This window comes from Dermacentor andersoni, chromosome 4, assembly GCF_023375885.2.
Source record: "Dermacentor andersoni chromosome 4, qqDerAnde1_hic_scaffold, whole genome shotgun sequence".
Classification (NCBI taxonomy): domain Eukaryota; kingdom Metazoa; phylum Arthropoda; class Arachnida; order Ixodida; family Ixodidae; genus Dermacentor; species Dermacentor andersoni.
The window spans coordinates 120,372,701-120,393,207 of record NC_092817.1 but is presented as its reverse complement, the minus strand read 5'-3'; the positions used below and the strand labels follow the sequence as shown (position 1 = coordinate 120,393,207).

Below are 20,507 nucleotides of genomic sequence, written 5' to 3'. Positions count from 1 at the left end.
ATGCCTGAGCACTCTCTGTTTAAGATCTCCCAGGCTACCCCGTAGACCTCGTGCGTTCCACTGAAATAATATAGAATGGCTTATCCTTTCCTGCAGTGATAACATTGAATTTGATGATGCCATGGTGTTTGCTTCCTTTCATATAGCGGCAAGCATTGGTTCTAGTGCGCCGAGAATTCGCACCGCAGCCTTGGCAACGGGCGTCTTTACTATAAGCAGCATGCGCAAGCAACGAACCAACTGTGCAAACATCGCCTTTATCTGTCCATCCGACGATGATGGTTCATGTTCATGCTGGCGTTCCGGCTGCACTTTTGTACTCCGAAATGGCAGGGAAGGCCATATAGTAGTGTCCTTGGTGCTCAGCACAGTAGACGTAGCTAAAGGTGGCCCCTGCCTTTGAGGAATAGCAGGAGCACGTGACTTTTCAGCTAGTACAGGCTGTCTTGTCATCGATGCCGATCCTCCTGCGATTACATAAGCGCCTCTGGCGGCGGCGTACCATTTCTCTCTGTAGCCGATCTCGTACCATTTTCCTTAGCACGAACATTGCAGTCTTTAATTTCGGACAATTCTTCGACATTGCCTCGTGCGGTCCATCGCATTTAGGGCGCTTCCAGTCGAAGCCAGCACACGTCGACTCATCGTGATCCCCACCACTTTGGAGACGTGTCTTGTTCACGCAGACAGCACTTACGTGTCCGATTTTGTGGCATTTACGACACCGTAATGACCTAGAAATGTATGGACAGACAGGATGCCTCACATATCCCACTTTCACATGGGCTGGTGAGTTAATTGTCTCCCTCAAAAATGAGCTTTGTGCACCTCGACCGTCCAAAACGGTGTATGTTTGTGGTAAGGAGAGTTGAGATTAGCGTTGGCGGATCGCTATTATCAATATCTGTATTCACATCAAAGATCCCACCAGCGGTGGTGCTGCCTCCATGTATGGTGAATGAGCGGACAAGTATATTTCCTAGCTGAGTTACAGCTTTCAGTGTCGAGGATAGTTCGTGTAGCCCCATCAACAGTAAGTATGTTTCTTCTGGGATTAATTCGGATCTCTGGAAGTCCGAATTTGCCCTGGAGCTAGTCTCTCGAAATAGGCAGTGAGAGTTTGCCTAGTGAGGGGATTGAGGTTGCCTGTAGCAGCGAAGGGGATGTAGGCGATTATGTACGCTTGCTGTGAGGGCGGCTTACTGTAGTTAAGCTCACTCACGCTTGAAGTCCTACGAAGTTTCCTCTACAACCGGCGATTTGTGGCCTCGGTATATACACCGTCGGATTCCGTGTCGTCGACGTCAGAGCAGCTCGATGACCTTGGCAGAGTCACGTTCCTGTGGTCGGGCGCAGCAGACCAACTTGCAGCTTGGAGGCCAGCCCCCAACCCTGGCGGCAGAGGGGGCGGAACATCCGTCATTGCTTTTGATACTGTACCCGCCACTGGGGCGTCGGTACGCACAAATTTAACTGAAAAACCAGAGCGAAGCAAACATAGCAGCTGATCAAGAACTCGTCTTCTTCGTCTTTCAAGCAAAAAAAAATTGAAACAAAACAACAGACTCAATAGTACCGTTACGCGTAGAGCCAGTGTGAGAGCGGTAAGTGGGAAATTGCACGTGGTGATAAACATCGATGAAGGGAATGCTAATCAAGGCGTAAACAAGCAACTTAAAGAGAGTGCAGAGAAGTTGGAGACAGGCATGCATCGAGGACGGCTACAAGGACTACGCCTTGTATGGAGGCTAATGGCGGCGGCTAGCTATTTTACCAATGAACTCGCTGTTATCTGCTGTTCATTTGCTTTGACGCACTAGAAGTTATCGTGATCGACCATGATGCGTTGAATACATATAGTTTCGACATGCATTTTTATGTGTATTGAAAAACCACTGCTGTCAGTGAGTAGTGTTCTACCCCCTCCTCCTTTATGTAATCCACATTCATCATCATCATTATCATCATCATCATCATCATCATCATCATCATCACCACGACCACCACCGAATATAGCAACACTGTCCATTGCCCGGGTAATCTCCTTTCCAAACAGAGAGAGAGAGAGAGAGAGATTGACGAACACAGAAAGGCAGGGAGTGTTCTCTTTTTTTGTTTTTGTTCTTTGTTGGGTATACTTTTATTCCTTCCAAGGGGCCAATCGCCATCGTGGCTACGTGCCATGTGTTGCGACCACCTTAACAGCAACCTAACCAAGGCCTGCTTATTTGGCTACCTTATACTTAGGGAACAGGAAAGAATTCAGGATATATAAAAAGAAAAAAAGAAAAAAAAGAAAAAAGAGGTATAGGCGGTTACTGTGAATAAACTTGCAGAGGAATATTCACTAAAAGTCACAGACAGTCGTACAATTCAGTGGTCTGCAAAAAGTGCACAAGGGCATTTGTGTGCTTGCGCACGGAAGAGTGCTTCCAACAAGGCCCCGGCATCTTTTCTTGCTAGAGTTGTCAGTGATCCAAGCGGCTCAGACTACAGCTCGCAGAGCGCCTTTAAAGAAAGAAATAGAAATTATGGGGTTTTACGTGCCAAAACCGCTTTCTGATTATTAGGCACGCCGTAGTGGAGGACTTCGGAAATTGCGACCACCTGGGGTTCTTTAACATGCACCTAAATCTAAGTACACGGGTGTTTTCGCATTTCGCCCCCATCGAAATGCGGCCACCGTGGCCGGGACCTTGTTGAGTGTCAAAGGATAGGCAGTGCCACAGTAAGTGCGTTGTTGTTGTGACGGCGCCGTTGGCCGTCCCTATGAGAAATGACTAAGCATTTGTAATTGTGACACCAAACCACGTGGCACACAATCAAGTTGTTTCGCGACGGGAGAGTGCGGGTGGCAGCCGATGTCACAGTACGTAAGGGTCGAATGAAGAAGAGCGGTAGTTGTAAAACACGGCGAATTCCTTCGACAACGCTCTGCTGTAGCGAGCGATTAAGTAAGTATGCCACGTAGCATCCGCTCTCGACAAGGGTGTAGGCGTACGCAGACCTCGTTGATGAACCTAGCACGCCGGCGGCGATTCCGCGGTGGCTCGGCTACCACTGAAATGAGATCTCGCGTTCGTTCTTGAGCGCTTAGTGGTTACCGTGCTTTACTTCATATGCTAACTGCTCGTTGGTACCACGAAGTAGGAGAAACTGCAGAGTTAGTATTACTGGTCTTCGAATCGCTGAAATGGGCCAGCGATAAGGTGTTTGCTGGAGCAGATGTTTCGTGGCACCTTCAGGAACCGCATGCTCTGCCGTGGTCACTGTCATAAAATGAGAAAGCTTAAACTGCATATAGGTGGCGTTCGATGGGAGAACCACAGCTCAGGTAGAGCTGGTGGAACTGGTGTAACCGTCCGTGTAAATGAGTTCACGGTCAAAAAGATTTGCGATTATCTCCGTTTTCAAGGCAATAAGTGGCGATAGTTGGTTCAGGTCACTTCTTAAAGCGTGATGAATTGAAGAACACAACATGAAGGACAGTGAGAGAAGCACGTGCTATGTGACAAAGCGTATAACATTCTGCAACCTTTGGCCAGCAGTACAAGAGAAGACAGAATCGAGGCATTTGACAACACAAAGTTCGTCAGCCAATGTCTGACGGAGTTGCACTAGTTTCTGGATTTGCTACGAGTACTACTTTCAGGAGTTATATGTGGAACATGAATTTATTGTGTATGTGGCAATAAGACGGAATCGTCATTGGATGTGTTATAGCACCTGTGTTGTGGAATTCGATCATGTCGAAAACGGACCGCGCACTAAGAAAATAAAAGGAATTGGCGCGCTAGCGGGCATTAGTTATTTCAGGAATTTCCTGCTGTTTCCCAGTTTAAAACATGGGATATAATGTTGATCGGGTATTGGACACCCGCCATGAAGTTTCCGAAGGACTGTTATTTACGCTTCACCAGACAAGAAGATGATCAACGCATATGATGAAAGGTGAGAAAGGGCTAATGAGGTTGCTATAGTGGCCACTTAACACCTGTGTGGACAAATGTCACGCTTCTAGTTTATTTTGGTATATTAAAAATGGTGTGATGACGTGATGTCTAAAAGCTTTCAGATGCAGATTTAAGACTGAAAGCAAGCGGGTTCCCGAAATTACTTGTGTTAGTGGACATACTTCGTCCTGCATTGGGAGAAAAATTAAGATTATGGAAAGAGAAAACAGTGGCCGGTAATGATTCCATATAATCTCACAGAACCTACCTACAGAACGGGTCACGTGTTTATGGGACTTGACATCTGAGAAGAAAAAGAAGATTATTTTTTTGAGCCTGGACATTACGCCTGAATTTCAAAGGTCCTACTAGTGTACGCGACCAACACCTTGCATGGGGGTTATATTCGGCTTTCTCTTAGAACCAGCATCCCCTAAACTTTTGACCCTGCCTGTACACAACATAGCTGATAGACAGAAAAAAAAATATTGCGGGGTTTTAGGGGCCAACACCAAGGTCTGATTATGTAGCCCACCGTAGTGGGGACACCCGAAGTTTGCACCACCTGGAGTCCTTTGACGTGCACGTAAATCTAAGCACACGGGTGTTTTCGCCCCCGTCGCAATGCGGCCGCCGTGACCGGCATTTGATCCCGCGACATCGTGCTTAGCAATCCAACACCATAGCCACTCACCAACCACATCGGGTCTGATAGACTTAAGAAGATAGGCAACAAACATGATGCACCCGCCGTTCTCCCAGCACTGCACAAGATGATGAGCTTGTGATATAAGCCACGTAGCGGAAAACAAACACGAGAAGGTGTTCCTACAGTGGAATGTGCGAAGTAGTTCGTTGGGTATGACGTAGAAGTTGTGTATTCTATACCACTGATCTGTGCCAGGCAGTATATTTGGCTAATATCAAGATGGGGCCAACGTAAGCCTTAGGAAGCAAAGATACAAATGTAAACGAGGAATCCATCACGGCAACATAGCTATATACATTATAACCATTGCTTACGCGCGCTGGAATATGCATATACAAAAAATAAACTGTCTACCAAAGCAAAGGCAACAAAGAGTGGTTTTAGAAGCGTTCACTATATGGCTTCACTATGTACAGAAAAGTGTGTCAGTGAGTCATCGATCAGTTTGTCATCTGTAGAAGCCGATTTCATAGCGTGTGCACTAAAGGGTAATGTGTTGGTTATGGGAGCGTGTCGTCCTAGCTCTGTCTTTTATTTGGTTCTTTTTGCAGCTGCTATTTCAATATGAGAACATATGCAAAAATAAACAGCTGCCAACACACTTTTTCCTACTGTACCTGTCTTTCCGTCACTGTTCTTCTTTAATCGTGCTTACGTGCGGCCTTTCGCCCCAATAACAATCATTCATTCCTTGATGTGCTTCAGTGTTTTTTGTACACTGTTATTTCACCAACCAATGTGATTTACAACGCCTGCGCAGGCTGAATGCTAAGTATCTTGGAGGATGGAAGCGCGCACGTGTAAACAGCCAGCATTGTATAATCTGCCTAACTACTCCAAATTCATAAGGTACACCCATTAAGTGTCGTGAGCTGCGCAGTAACTTCCTTTTCTTTGATTTCAATAGACAAACTGAACATGACTGAAAGGAAGAACATGGCGCATTGTGTTCGTTCTTAAATGTCATCAAATTAGAATTCTGAATTTTAAAAAAAGAAGAATGTATAAGCCACTAGCTCGCCGTCTTGAGATACGACACTGTACACGTACTTAGCCTATGGATTCATGGTGAAGAAACAGCGTGAAAAACGGGACAAATAGCAGAGGGCACTACAAGGCGCCAACTTAGGACAGGGCAGCACCTAGTATTGCCCTGTCTTTCTTTTACTCTTCTTTGGCACCGATTTTCAGCCAGGAAGTTGTACCAACATGGTCCTGTTCAGACCGCTTCGGCCTATGTACTAGCGTCCATTCACGCGGCCCGCAGCGCTAAAGCATTTTAATTCTCTGAGAGGCGGGTGGGGGAGGGGAAGAGGGGGGTTGTATTTGCTCCGAACACCATGATGACCGAGATCACTGATCATTGTTAAACAGCGATGTCGTCATCATTAGAACAACGGCAGGATGGTTCGCGCATTCAGCACCGTTCCCACAAACGTGCATCACGCGCCACACAAGCTCGAAACCAATTTACGAAAGCTTATGGCGCAAGCAGAGCCTTTCTGGTTCACTGCCGCTAGTGCTGCCAACCTCCAAAGCTAGTATTTCCGCAACATGGATGGAGAAATTCCCTAGATTACCTTGGATTTCTGCAAGGTGTCGCTGTTCAGTTTGTGAATTCGGTTTGTCATAAGACAAACTTTGTTTATGCAGAAAGGCTGCAAAATATTTAGCTGGAAATTTTTTTCTAAGCTAGTTCTAAAATATATTTATATAACGAAGTCAGTGCCCTCAGATTCGACTGATTCCGCAATGCAAGTCGTTATGCTAACAAGAAGGACCCCTGCTTGAAGCCCATATTCACAGCAGAACACGCCAGCATGTCTGTACTTCGCACTTTATGCGAACGAAATTCGGACAACAGCAAAGTGCCCAGACTAACATGAAACTGCATTCGTATCGTAGGAAAGGTTGGTGCCACACCTCCCTCAAGAAATGTAAGTGTCAAAACAGTGTGCTACTTCGCGATACGAATGTAAAAGATGTGCAGTAAGTGTTTCTTGCAGACCATGTATACCACCTCCCTTACGTGCTTACGCATCATTAGCAGCGAAGCATGCAGATACGCGACCAATTTATTAATTTTTCTCCACTTGGGCAAAGACATGACCACTGCTAAGCGCCACGATCGCCTTGTCGTGCTTGGCACAAGGTATAGATGCGTCCCCTTACCTGGACATTTAAATTTGCTGCTTTGTTTGGTGTTGCAGCATACATTTGTTCCGTCGGTAACGGACATTTCATTCAGATTGAATAGAAATCAACAGCACAGCTCAAGGTAAGAACGACAAGCGCAGGGCAGACACATCCTGCCGCTCATTTGGCGAGATACATTTACTGCGGTGCAGTATGGTCACGTTGTACTTGTCATGAGAATACAAAGGTAATTTCTGTGATTGAAACCAGAAAACTTTGTCAAGTCAACCGTACCGCGCATCACTCATCAAAGGCATCGCAATAGCGGTTTCTTCCACGTCTGAGTTTTTTATTTCCTCCATTCATGAGAGCAATATTTCTCTAGTTTTGAACAATTATTCCTTTCTACAGCGAAGCTATATATGGCTAGGGTTCCGTGCATTCTTTCTTTCCGTGAAGAAAAGCTATCATCTTCAATGCCTCATACCCCCGTAAACATCCATACACCTGTATGCGTGCAGAAAAAATGCAATGGCTCATAGCCACGTATGGCAGAGGCTACAAGCACTAAGCAAAGTGAAGCGAAGCGAACAGTGTTTAAATTCCTTCTAATCACGCATGAAACACACAGAACAGCATGTCGAAAACTGTCCTCATCAACGGTACATACCCGCGTGAGCAAGCAAAAGATGCAATGGCTCGTAGTCTATGGTTCATGGCTACTGAGTTTGCGTGGATTAGCTGCGGTGACACTAGCCCTGCTGTAGTTGTCGGTGATTGCTATGTGCTTGAGCCGGTACCGAAAGGGGAGCGGTTTACACGTTCAATGTTGAGGCAATTCCCTTGCGATCCGACACTGGTCCGGCCCAACTGACCACCCAGCGGCGTACGTGCATCAATTTGACATTATCAAAGAATGTGATTGCAGTTGCGAGTGAAATAATGACCGCCGATCAAGACAATAAATGAGTGTGCGCACCTTTCCTCACGATGACCCCCCAGCAAGACAATACATGAGTTCGTACCTTCGTTCAAAATTATGTGTCACCTCCGTTGCGTGTGCTAACGGCTTTGCTGGTCAACTACCTTCACAGAGTGAAATTGCTAATGATTGTTTTTCTGAATAAAGCTTTAAATTCTTAGATCTAGAAAAATTTCTCAAAACTAAGCAGTACAGCCTACTACATAATGCCATTGATCGGTGAAAGAATAACCCCTGTATCGATCAACACGTGCACTCGAGTTGTTATCACTGCTGCGGTCGGGAAAACGTAATCTTTAGCCCCAAGGTGCAACCTGACCTATATTGAGTGCGCATTATACTATGTACCTACAGTCAACGCTAGCGATATGGAAAGCGGAATTGGGATAAAACTACCTTAGTTAGATCGATGTTAGAACATACGTAAGGTAGTTTTTTTTTCGTGAATGTTGCGATGGGTGTTAAGCAACTATACAGGATGTCACAGCTAACGTTAGACAATTTGGTCAACGAAAAAAAAGAAACTTGTAAGACATGGTGAAATATATGATCTTGAGAGCTACGTTGTTCGGTCGTCATACTTTTGACGACAGAAGACAGCAAGTTTTAGAACTGTATGTTGCATCGTCTAAAATCTGTTTCTTCTTTGTTCAACAGCTAGGCTCACATAAGCTGGGACACACGGTATGCCATAACATTTCACTTGCAGGGCAGCCTACCGGGCTCATCCTGGTTAACCTATCTGCCTTTCCCTTATAACTTCTCTCTCTCTCTCTCTCTCTGTTGCGTTACGCTGTCTCTGCCCGTGGTGCGTTACGTGATGGCCTCGTGGCCCTTGTTTCAGTTTTCTGCTCTTTCTGTTCTTACACATAGATGAACTGAAAGGCATGCTAGTTGATGTTCATTATTCTTGAATTGGTTCAACAACAGGGAAGTACACACGTACACCGGAGTCCGTGTGTGCTCCTCTGTTGTCGCTGTCCTTCTTGCTCTAAAAATTTCAAGAGCTTGCTATTCTGTTTCCTTTCTTTTCCTTCCACCATTATTTCTGTTTTCCTCGCTCTATTTCTTTTTCTATTTGCATGCGGATGATGAGGCCGTGAACAAAGGCGGTAATTCCCGAGACATACATACAAACAGAAGGCGTACAACAGAGCCACCTCATTGGACGCTTAGGGAGCATCCAACAGATGAATAACGCCTTCACTCGCGGGATCGCTCATGGTCAATATAGGAATGGGAAATTACAGAGAGAGTTGTCTGAGATGAGGTCCTCTGCGTGAGCGCAAAAGACACTAGGAATAACATTGCTCGGAACGCGCACATTCCTGTCCGCACAGCGCATGCGCAAAAGTGTGTTTTGTTTTTGCGTGAATCGTACGTGTGGCCTTTCATTTAGGGCCAAGGAACTCCGGGGAGAATGCCCTCGGAGCTTTGGAAAGGGTCTGCCTAGTGGCGCGGGCGAGCGGCTGTTACGGCGACAGGCCCGGCGTTATATTGCAAAGTGCGTGGGTTGCCCGCGGGTGTTCAAGGACGCCTCGCGCGGCTTCGATTGCCGGCCGAGATTGTTGTGCTAGAGAGTGCGTGAGTGTCGGAGCGGCGCTTGCGCTCTCTGCTGCCTGCCGCGGCCACCGGTGAGTTGATGCCCTTCACTGTTGCTCTACGTAGCGCCGGAGTTGTCCAGTCCCCGCTTTGGGTTACGCGAGAGAAACCGGTTTTCCTGCGGGACCGCACTGCTGTTGGCCCTGCCGCGAAACTGCGAGCGTGCTGTGTGGAGCCGAGAACATCAGTGAAATCGGCGCTGACTTCTCTTTCGCCTTTGTTTTCACTGCGGCGTACTTGCGTCTGTGCGTGTGTGCGTGTGTAAGAGTGTACGCGGTGTCTGTTTATATATGTGGATCGGCGGGACGCCCTGGTGACTTCGTAGTGGGATCTCTCGGGTATCGCGGCGCCGCGGATTGCGTCCGCTCGTGCAGGGACGATACTCCGCGCGGTGCTTCCCTAGCTGACCACCGGAAGCAGAGCTTTTTTTCGCCGAAGAACCCATCGTTCGTTGTCTTGCCTTTGGACGGGGCGTTTCTTCTAGCGGTGGCGGCGACGTGCAGGACGGAGTGACTCACTCAGCTGTTGACGCCGCTCCGGATAGTTCGGGTAAGAGTATGCGTTACATGCACATCGTTTCCCACTAACGCCGGCCCCTTGTGCGCTGATTGCTGTCGTTCAGTTCTGGGTTGCTTTATGGGGCACGCCGCTGCAAATTCAGTGTTATTTACAAACATCCTCGGGCACCATATTGGTAGCGCCGCCAGCTGTGCCTCCTACACAGTCTCTTGAAATGCTTGTTTACGAATGCGTTCAACGTCTTCTATAATGTTTTATTTTTCGTCCTTGTGTCATTATGTTTTTAAACTGCAAAGGACGGATCACATGTGTTGACCTACATCCAGGTACTTAATGAAAAAAGAAAAAAAAATGAAGCATGCAAGAAAATGCTGTTCGAAAACAGCCACCTGTTCGTCCGCGTAATGCCCCACTTGGCAAGTGCCTGTGATCTCGTAACGTTGGTTGACTAAAGCTTGCAGTAACCGTGAGGATGTCGACACAGCGCAAACTTCCGTGCCCTACACCGTAAGCAATGCTGATCTTTTCTCATTAAAATCTATGCGTTCCACGATGAGGTTTTCATTATGAGATGACAGAGCGCGAGGTGTGTGAGACACTTTTGGATGAAGGCAGGCGCAGCCTCGGCAGACGCCTTCTCAGTTTTAATGGCTATATTTATTAGTTTTCAAGCAGGTATTGTGAGCAGAGTAACTACTTCGGCTTGTTGGTTGAACATAATTGAAGGTATGTCTGCCTACTTTGTCTGTCACGTAAGTGCTGTGTCTGTGTACTTTCTGTGCCTCCTTTGTGCCCGTCGGTTCTCACGCTGTAGCCTTCTACCAGGTATTATGATTACAGTATGTAAATCTATACTTTTAGTGCATTGATTTACTTAGAGTGAGAAATGTTTCAGATGCAAAGTGATCATTCCTGCAATATAATACGAAAGGTATAGCTTTGCATGCGGTTTATAATAACGAAGTTCAGTGTTTGCTACGTTTGCTGAAGTCTATAGCACTCTTGCCACTTTAGAAATATTGTCACGGCTATAAAGAAATACGCATGCCATCGAAGCGAACCATCCTGGCTTACGAGACAAAGCTTTCACACAGCTTTCAGTAGCTCCTCCTAATGCCGTCCTGTAGTAAAATTGGCAGCCCTGTTTGAACCACAACCTTGTTGCTCAGAACTTGTACAAGGTACTCGCATAGCGAACAGCATCAATGAGATTTCTGTCACTTCCCTCGTAACGCCGCGATTGGTAACTCGTGACTTCAGTAATCTCTGGTTTTAAGAAACTTGTTTTATCTGAGATATAGCTTTACCCATACCTCATATTTCTTTTTTTTTTGGCGGGAGGGGGGGGGGGTGGGGTCTTTTCCACTGAGTTTGCAATTTAGCTCCCGCGTTGTTGCGGTGCGCGACCCTCGTTACTGTGGCTCGTTTTTATAGAATGAAAACAGGAACAGCGCAACACAGGACTATCTTTTTATAGCCTCTCCGCGCTCAGCAAAATACGTTGTAAAGAAGCGCATTTCCTGTCCCGTTGACTTCGTTATAACAAACCTTTTACTGTATGTTTCGTTTTTGTTAGGCACTCACTTTAATAGGTAACCGCATGTCATCCGCTCTGGAAAGAGGGGTTAAGTTATCGAAACGTGACTCATAGAGAGGCTAGCCGGCTAAGTTACGCAAACTCTGGCATGTCCGGTCGGTCGGCTTATCTTTCATAGCAATGTTATATTGTGTCTGAAGTACAAAGCATCCAAGCGGCTGATGAACCTTGGGCTTTAGGTTATGCTGCTGCTTCTCCATTGTTCCGACATGTCCCTCTCTCGTCCTGAAATGAAACGACCGTTCATGTCTGCGGAGTGACGTGTTCGAGAAATCCCTGTATTTAAAGTAGAATTCGTTGCACTTCTGACTTCGCGCGTCTCGGGCCAGGCAATATGGATTCCACGGTTTCCTTATACAATGACAGTTTGTTTTTATAACTCTTCGAGAAAATGATGCGCGGGAATAAGGCTTACTGCTAGCCTTGACAGCCTCGAGAAAGTACGGCTGCTTGTACATTTCCGTGAAAATTTCGCGGCAGCATCCAGCTCGCCTTGAGCGAAAAGAAAAGCGCTACTATACTATGCTCGAGCGCCGACAGTTTCATTGTTCAACAGCGTCTCCCTGCTCTTTTGTATTCCTCCTCAGAACCACTCTCTGCCCAGCACTCCTTGCGCAACACGCGACTGACCAACGCTTTTCCGCTGTGAAGTCTCATCGAAACGAACCTTACTCAGAACTCGGTGTCTCGTGACTGCATGCTGGAAACGTGCCAGGGACTCGGTCCGCGTTGAATTCTTGAATTATATGGGATGCCGTTCGCGTTGAGCAATCTAGCTGTGCTCGTCTGAGATGTTGCGAATGGTTGATTATAGCCGAAGCGCGTGCCAGCCTGTTGTCACTCAGCTTTGCGAACGATAGGACAATTGAAAGAGCATACTGAGCACTGATTAGGATACCGCGGACGAAGTTAATAAGTTGTATGTGCGCAAGGGGGCGTCCGATTAGGCCGTCACCTTCGGTGTAGTAATTTCTTCGCCGTGATGATTGCTCCACACCTGTAAGTGTAAACGAATTGCATTGCGAACACCAGAAAAGTTTACTTTTCAAAAGTTCTTCGACGCTGTATTTTCTGATCATTTCTCCACCGCCGATTCTATGCATGTCTTATAGTCAGTCCCGCCGAATGGCCGATACCGGTGACAGATAACGAAGGCGACCCTTACGGCTAAAGGCATAGAGAATGGAAAATAAATAAGAAAAAAAAAGAAGGAAAAAAGGAATTGTTGCAAAATACGAAATAAGATGTACTACGTTTGGGTTGTACGTCCGGCCGGTGGAAAATCCGCACTCAGACTGATCTGATATTTATAAGGGGCCTGTGCTTGAAAAAGCGCCAATAATGTTGTACGAAGTGACAGGAATCGAGCTAAATACCACAGAGGTACTGTGAAACAATAAATTTATCTCATATTTATAAGGGGCCTGTGCTTGAAAAAGCGCCATTAATGTTGTACGGAGTTACAGGAATCGAGCTAAATACCGCAGAGGTACTGTGAAACAACAAATTTATTTAGTAAAGCCCCTGTTTACGCTGCCGAGCAGTCCCTGCAGTGACCTCCTTTCCAGCGAATACGTATTTCACGGGAATGTGCGAACCATTCAGATAACTTTGCCTGCACTAACGCATTGCAGCGCGCGAAGCTAGCATATTTTCTTTCTCGATGCCCTTTGGCTTCAAGCACCGAAAACACTGGATCTTAAATGTATGCATCTTAGATAACGAGGACACATTTTCTAACCCAGGAGTAATCGCTGTTACCTCACCCATTGATAAAAAATGCACGACGGTGCGATGCCTGACTGATACGAGGAGGAGCTTTCGAAGACGAATGTCACGGTGACACTGCCTTTGAAAGGTACGATAAGAAACGCGCGTTATACACCAGATCAGATCACTGATAAGCAGCATAGAGCTGTCCCTAACGAAGGTGAGCCTTCACTGGCATCACAGGTAGATCGGTAAGCGGCCGACCTCCACTCTTAAACCGTCGTCCCAGTCGGTATAGAGGTCGCCCTTGCACATAGTTCGCTGACATGGCAGTGGCGGGTGATCTGATACCGAATTCACAAAGTTTTTTGTCTGCAACCGCTCTTCGCCACTGTTGGCCACCTTCGGCAATAAAATTGGGAGGACGCTTAAGCTTCGCCTTGAAGAGTGGAACACGATAGCATTCAAAGATCCCTGACTGATATTCAGGCATCCAGGCAACTGCACCTTATGTAACAGTAATGTTTACGGGAAACGCTATCGGCGAACGCTATGTACGAAGGCGAGCTTTCTAGTAGAAACGCGGTCTCTTGGGTCGGCTGATCGTCTGTTGTTTTTTCGCACTTTCAATAGTTCAGTCTGAGAGGATATAACAGAAATTGTTTGCCTTGTCGGTGTTTTTTGAGCGAAGCTTGCATTGGCTCACAAGTTTCGGTGGTGGTCTGGTCACGCAAAAACCCGTTGCTCCCACAGCAGAGCAGCTGCGGGAAAGGGCGGTTTAATGAGTTGAGATCTGCGGCGGCGTCGGATCATGAGTCATTAGTAAGGATTCCAGCTGCATAGGCGCGCGCTCACACCACGCGTACAGCCAATCAGAGCCGTTTCGCTTCCTAGAGGGAAGGAAAGGGCAAGAAAGGGTATCGCGCGCGCTGCGCCGGCTTCGTTTCCGTTCAGTCTCAGAAAACGGATGGGACAGCCACGCGTTGTGCGTTCCCCCAAGGAACAGGCAGCCTTCGACGAGCGGCGGCAAGAACTCGCCCGTGAAAGGGCTTGCCGTTGGCGAGCCGATCCAGCCGTTAAGAACTAAATATAGTGCGATGTAGCGTGAGCACACGCACACGTTACATCACGTTAGCGAGAACAACAACGTCTATAGTTCGACCGATGGTACGACACATTAGCGCTGTTAACGTCACCGGACGCGGTCAAATCACTCCGACGCGCCCGGCGTTTAACGAGGCTCACCTACGCGTCAATAACGTCGGACTATAAAGGCGCCTTTAGAGCCACCTGCGCGCAGGCAATCCGACAGCAACGAGAAGATCCCGAGCTGAGGGAGCAGGAGGCTGTAGCAATCCGGCACCGTTACCTGTGGGTTACTTAACCGTGACGAAGATCAGGTGCTTCGCTTACCCCCATTTTCCATTAGGGGAAGGGTTGGTAATTTTTTTCATATGACATTTGTTTGTGGGCTATCATTCTCAAAATTCTGAGGTAGATCATTGTAAAGAAATAAAGACAGGGTATGAGCAACTTTGGTGATAGAATAGTGGTTGGGTATGCGTGGTTTGGAATGATTTTTCACGAAAATGCGCCAGATTTTCTGCGACAGGGGGCCCTTAATGCTATTGCTTTAAATTATGTTCGCCATCACGATCCGCCGACGTCTGCTCTTACGAAGAGTTCCATAACGCGATAACGTTTATAGTAAGGGCGCTGGTTCATTATAGTGCCGATGGAATGAAATGGAATGTACAAGCAATGGAATGTACAAGACCAACGTGTTATTTCGTGCGTCTGCTAAAGTACTTGCTCTAGCTACGAGGGTTGTTCAAAAATTAAGGGCCAGTTGGTCCTAAAAAATGTATATTCGTTAGTAAAAGTCCTTATTGGTGGGTTTAGTTTAGTACAAACCTACTTAACTTTTTTACACAATCACCGTTAACTTCTAAGCACTTTTCGTACCGCTGCACCAGTTTCTTTAGTCCCTCTGCATAGAAGTTCGCCGCCTGGGAATTGAACCAGTTGACAACGGAGGTCTTGAGTTTATTGTTGTGTTCAGACCCTTGTTCCCCAAGGCACTGTTTCAAGTGCAAGAAGAGGAAATAGACACTTGGTGCAAGGTCGGGACCGTAGGGTGGGTGAGCCAAAAGTTCCCAATCAAAATCTTTAATCTTCTCCTTGGTTCGGGCAGCGGTGTGAGGACGCGCGTTGTCATGGAGTAGGACAATTCCAGACGACAGTTTCCCGCGCCGTCGATTTTTGATCGCATGTCTCAGTTAGGTGAGCATTTCGCAGTGTACCTCAGCTGTAACTGTGGTACCACGTTCCATGAAAGTAGCCAAAAGAACCCCCTTTGCGTGCAAGAAAACGGCAGCTATCATTTTCCGACCCGACTAAGGAGATTGCTTGAATGTTTTTCGATTTTGGAGAAGAGAAGTTGCGCTACTGATCTGATTGTTATTTTGTTTCTGCAGTAGTGTAGGACATCCAAGTGTCACTGCGTGTAACAATGAGCGAACACAATTCGTCTCTGTCTTGTCGCTAGCGGTCCGAAAACGCTCGTCCACTTGACATTCTTTGCTGTTTGAGTTCGTCAGTAAGCATTTTTGGTACCCACCTTGCACACACTTTGTGGCATCCGAGCTTTCCAGTTGTAGTCGTGTAAATCGTAGTGCGTCCAACAAGAGGAAATTTATCAGTCATACCACTAACTGTTAGTCGTCGATCTGATCACAATTCCCGGTCCAGCTATAGTTGTTGAACAGTATCATTGGTCTGGATGCTACGCCTGCACCCCCTCCTCCCCCTTTATCGTGCACATTCATGCGGCCATTTTTGAAGTCTCGACACTATTTTCTGACCTTTCCTTCACCCATCACTGTAGGTTAATAAGCTAGCCACAACTACCTATGAATTTGAGAAGCTGCTGATCCTTTTGCATGAAAAAATCGAATTACAGCTCGCAATTCACAACAGGCGGGACCTACCCGCCGTGGTTGCTCAGTGGCTATGGTGTTGGGCTGCTGAGCACGAGGTCGCGGGATCGAATCCCGGCCACGGCGGCCGCATTTCGATGGGGGCGAAATGCGAAAACACCCGTGTACTTAGATTTAGGTGCACGTTAAAGAACCCTAGGTGGTCGAAATTTCCGGAGTCCTCCACTACGGCGTGCCTCATAATCAGAAAGTGGTTTTGGCACGTAAAACCCCATAATTTTTTAACAACAGGCGGGACCAACGATTTTCTCGGACATTGTCGTCCGCATTCCCCGAATAGCAGACGACTACTTTTTCAGTTTTTTTTTAGTTTCAGTTTATTGATGCCAAAACTACTACTGGGTCAAAACAATAAATTCATTACCTTCGCGAACAATTAACAGATCATGCTGCACAAATAAAACTTGGCTGTGGCGTGCCGAAATTTAAATGTAAGCAAACGGCCCTTACTTTTTGAATAATCCTCGTAGTTGGAAATACGAAGAGCTATACTTCAACAAGTTGGGAGTGGGCGCTAGATTCCGGGCGTGGGAAGGTATCTGACTTGGCTCTATAAAACTTTTGATGCATGAAGCATCGGTGCAGAGGAAATATTGAACGCGCTTCGTCAGAGGAAGCCGCGTTCAAAGCCACACGCCTGACAAGCTTCAATGTGTACTCGATCTCCCGCTTACGCCGGGTTCACAGACGGGTCACTGTGCCGCAGACGACGCAGGTGATGACACAATGCCGAGAACATGTCAGGGCAGCAATTACATTTCACTTCTTTATCGGCTGCACCTGCGGTCAGCAGCAAACTGTTTCGGCCAGCGTCTCTGAGGCTTGTTTGATTCACAGAAAGCGGGTGGGCGTGCTGTCCTTTCTTTAGGAGACAATTGCACGCCAATTTTTCTATTTACTTGTAGTGCTTGTAATGTTTACATGAACAACAACAACAACAAATAATAATAATGGAGTGATGGAGCACAAAAAGTGTACTCGCTGGGTTAGCTACAGCCCCACGAGTCACAGTTTGGAGCCCGGTGTTGTGCACGAGGCTCACCGCGGCACCCGCATACGCGAAGAACTGTTGCTCGAAAGAGCAAGTACCAGCCGATCGTGATGCCCAACATATCATATGTTATGGGGTTAAACGTAGTCAGAAGTATATTTACAGGATATTTACAATAATTATAGCAGCTGACAAGATGGTAGACAGCGCGCGAAGTCGAGAGCGTTGTCTTCTTCCGACCAAGCTTAAAACGCCTTCTTCGTCAACATGACCCCCGGCGGCTGAAGCACCGGCTCGGTGCTGTTTAGGAGGCGCGCGAGTGATACGACCTAAGACGCGTGACGTGGACCACGTCGGAGCGATGCTGAGCCACGGTTGGCTCAAGAGGGGCAATTTCGTTCGTGACGTCAGTTACTTGACGCAAGACACGGTAAGGGCCAGAGTAGCATGAAAGTAACTTCTCCCAGAGGCCAACGCGTCGCGACGGTGACCAAAGGAGAACCAAGGCGCCCGGCGTGTAATGAAAGTCACGATGGCGGGGGTCGTATAAGCACCGCTGATTGTCCTGGGACTCCACAAGTCGACGTCGGGCAATATGGCGTGCTTCTTGTGCTTTGAGCATAGCTTCACGGGCGTACTCAGATGTGAAATGCAAACTAGCAGGCAGAACGGTGTCGAAAGGTAGCATATAGGGTCGCCATCCCAACAAGAGGAAGAATGGAGAGAAGCCTGTGGTGTCATGGTGAGACGAATTATAGGCGAAAGTAACGAACGGCAACGCAACGTCCTAGTCGCGATGGTAAGCAGAGACATATATCTACAGGATGTCAGTAAGGGTTCGGTTAAGACGCTCGGTTAGACCGTTCGTTTGTGGATGATAAGCAGTAGCAAGTGTGTATTTAGTCGCGCACGAGTGTAGAATGTCATTGACAACTAAAGAAAGTAGCGGCCTCGGTCGGTGAGGAGCTGTTGAGAGGCACCGTGGTGAAGACTGACGTTCTCTAGGAGGAAGACAGCGACATCGGTTGCACAGCTTGTCGGAATGGCCCATGTGATTGCATATCGGGTGACATAGTCTGTTGCTACAGCAATGCACTTGTTTCCCGAAGCAGACGTAGGAAAAGGGCCTAAAAGATCAACACCTACACGGAAGAATGATTCGGATTGTACGTCAAGTGGTTGAAGGCGGCCAGCAGGGATTGTGGTCGGCTTGTTACGTCGTTGACAAAGGTCACACGCAGCGATATAACGGCAGACGTCACGGTATACAGACCAGGCCAAAAGAAGCGCCGCCGAACACGGTCATAAGTCCGTGACACACCAAAGTTACCAGCAGTCGGTACATCATGCAGCTGAGCGAGAACAGTCTGACGCAGACGCTCAGGCACAACGAAGAGTCGGTCAGGGCCGTCCGGGCGCATGTTAGAGCGGTACAATATACCATCGTGAAATTCAAACATGCCAAGGGAAGGATCGGGCGTCGTTGAAGTGAGCCGTTGAATAAGGTCTTGTAAGGAGGCGTCCCGGCGTTGTTCCGCTCCAATATCGCGAAAAGCAGCCAGAGAGAACGGTGACAGGGATGCCGGTCGCAGAAACGTCAGGTGGGTTGACAGGATGGCGCTACAAGCAGTCCGCATTTTGAAGTAACCGGCCGGTCTTGTATACAACTGAATAGTTGTATTCTTGAAGGCGCAGAGCCCAGCGGCCGAGGTGCCGTGAAGGATCCTTGAGGGACTAAAGCCAACACAGAGCGTGGTGATCAGTGATGACTGTGAATTGCCGCCCGTACCAATACGGGCGGAATTCGCCCACTGCCCAAGCTAGAGGCAGACACCCGCGTTCGGTGACAGAATACTTGTGCTCAGAGGAAAGAACGCGGCTTGTGTAGGCAACAACACTTTCTCGCCCTTGTTGTTTCTGTGCCAAGATAGCTCCCATACCGTGACCACTGGCATCGGTATGCACTTCTGTTGGAGCTGACGCATCAAAGTGAGTGAGAATGGGCGGGAAGGTAAGCAGCCCAATCGGCTCGGTGAAAGCACCAGCTTGCTCAGGGCCCCAAATGAAAGCAGCGTCTTTCTTGAGGAGCTGATTAAGAGGACGCGCAACGTCCGCAAAATTTCGGACAAACTGACGGAAAAAGGAACAAAGGCCCATGAAGGTGCGAGCGTCCTTGGCAATTGTTGGTACGGGAAAGTCCTTCACTGCCCGTATTTTATCGTGATCAGGGCGTACACCCGAAGAATCGACGAGATGCCCGAGCACAGAAATTTCACGACGACCGAAGTGGCACTTGGACGGATATTTACAGGATATTTACAATAATTGTAGCAACTGACAAGATGGTAGACAGCGCGCGAAGTCCAGGGCGTCATCTTCTTTCTCCCAAGCTTAAAACGTCTTCTTCGTCAGCCTGTCACAATATTACTAGCGAACGCCACCAGCCAGTGGTAAACGGCGCTTACGAACGAGACAGCCCTGGGAATTGGACCCCAGGTTCTGGAACGTAAGTTTTCTCAGTTCTTTCGGCCCTTGAAAAGTGCCGAGGACGTCTGCGTTGCTCTGTGCACATTCAAACGCTGTCCATCCGTTCTTCCCTTGAACTATAGATAGACAAGGACAAGCTGCCAGAATGTACGCACTGTCTTCTGGAAATTGAACGCCCGCGAAGGTCTTTATGATCTCGTATCTGTGTGATTTTTATCGGTCCGATCCATGGCCTCCATAAACAGCATACTGGTAATCGAAATCTTTCATCTGTCTATCTTTATTTTATCCCTTGGCTTGCAACGCGGACGGTTTGTACGCTATTAATCTTCGTTTTCTTTTCCTTTCTTTATATACCGGAGACAGGGTTGTTACCCGTAAACAGAATGAGGCCTTCAAAGAAGGACACACACTTACTCCACTCCCACCCCCACCCCTGCCCAAGTGCCCTCTCCACTTATTACCAGGTCCCGAAGAAATAGTTGTCTATATATAAGTGCAGGCCAGAAAGCCCAAGCAGGAATGACAAGGATTCGAAGTATAGCAAAAAAAAATTCAACGCCTGGGAATATGCCAAGAAAAAATACAAAATGTAAAAGTGCCTAAATCAATGTGTACTACCTTATAAAACAATGAAGTTAGAGAAACAACAGCCAGGTAACATACGCATTGGTTTCTTCTGCACATCTGAGGCAATGTTTTCCAGTCAGCAGTTGCGCGGGGATAGCAGTCATACGTGAACCAGTTTGTCCGAGAAAAAAAAAATACGTGGTTAACGAGATTGAATGTGAGTGACGAGTTTGTCGAGTTGACAGTTGTACA

At 47.4% G+C, this 20,507-nt stretch overlaps 1 protein-coding gene across 3 annotated transcripts in view; it reads left to right on the top strand.

The window, feature by feature from the left end:
- The first annotated feature begins 9,289 nt into the window (after window positions 1–9,289).
- Window positions 9,290–20,507, top strand: part of LOC126537548 (DNA damage-regulated autophagy modulator protein 1-like) — a 78,206-nt gene continuing 66,988 nt past the window's right edge. The window contains exons 1-2 of one of the 3 annotated variants that reach the window (XM_055074356.2): window positions 9,290–9,414; window positions 9,867–9,931. The gene's annotated coding sequence lies outside the window, so the exon portion shown is untranslated. Of the gene's footprint in view, window positions 9,415–9,435; window positions 9,932–20,507 lie in introns of those variants that run through there. The other 2 variants (XM_050184653.3, XM_050184652.3) reach the window with 2 other exon arrangements.